This window comes from Mandrillus leucophaeus, unplaced genomic scaffold (genome assembly GCF_000951045.1).
Source record: "Mandrillus leucophaeus isolate KB7577 unplaced genomic scaffold, Mleu.le_1.0 Scaffold650, whole genome shotgun sequence".
Lineage (NCBI taxonomy): Eukaryota > Metazoa > Chordata > Mammalia > Primates > Cercopithecidae > Mandrillus > Mandrillus leucophaeus.
The window spans coordinates 9,463-10,793 of NW_012107031.1; positions in this window are offsets into that span (position 1 = coordinate 9,463).

Consider the following 1,331-nt stretch of genomic DNA (forward strand, 5'->3'; position numbering starts at 1 on the left):
AAAGCAGCTGGGGACACAGGAAGCTCAGTGATGAAGGCATTGCAGGGATCCAGGCTAGAAAGGTCAGAGGCTTGGCTTAGGGTGGTAGCTATAGAGGTGGTAAAACACAGAAAGTTGAAGATACTTGGAGAAATAGAACTGATAGGACTTCTGATACCTGATCCCTGAGGATTGAGGGATGGGAGGAATCCAAGATGACTCCTAAGCATTTGGCTGGATAGATGGGGGTGGTTACTAAGAGGGGGAAGACTGGGAATGGAGCTGGTTTTGTGGGGGAATCAAGATTTTTGCTTTGGATGTGTTTAGTATGAGATGCTAATTGAGCGTCCTGGTGGAGAGGAAGCAGCTCTCATAGAGGCTTGAGATACGACTGCCAAATTCTTCTGCGGAGGCAGGATGCCTGAGGACAGTGCAGGAGAGAACTGCAGTTGGAAAGGCAGGGCTGGACATGGGGTGGGAATAGACTGGAGGAGGGAGGTGCCTGGAGCTTGGGGGACCACCCTGGTCCGCTGTGTTAGTCTAGATGGGAAAGGATGATGACCTGAATCCATCTGGCACCTGCACCTCAGAGTGGCCTCCATGCTCAATAGACTGCTTCATGATTTCATTTCAGGGCCAGCCACCCAGCACAGAGCATGGAGTGACTTGCTTAGACAACAATACAGCCCACATAGAGGGAGCTCTTGGCAAGGGTCCATCCCTGTGCTAAGGGCCTCTGATACTTTATCTCATTTCATCCACACAAAGATCCTACGAGGCAGGCACCACTCCTCCGCTAAGGCATAGATGCCATTGTTCTTGCTGTTGTTTTTGGTAAGCTGAAAATAACACTAAATAAGTGGGCTCTAAAGACGTTTCTCCTTAGCAGGCAGTGTTGCCATGTTGGTCCTGGAAGTAGTTTTGTTCTCATCTTTCTGTAAACGTTCTTTTGTTTTTGATCCTTAAGTAGGGGAGCCTCGGAATTATCATCACCCCCATTTTACAGATGAGGAAACTGAGTTTCAGATGGGCAAGGTGGCTTCCCAAAGTGACAGCCTGTGAGTGGAGTCCCTGGTCTTACTTCCTGCATGGAGGGTTAGGTGTAGGGAGACAAGGGCGGTGGCAGGACCATGCAGGTCTTTGACCAGAAGAAAAGCCAGTGTAATTAATAGTAATAGACAGACTAACGTTTCAGAAGGAAGAAAAGTTGTGTATACAGTAAAAACCCTCTGATCTAACACACTTGAGAAAGACAATTGGCCATTTATACTTAAGCCTAAAGCTGGGAATCATTAAAAGACAACATATATTATTTAACTTTTTCTAGGAAACATTCAATGTATATTGATTTA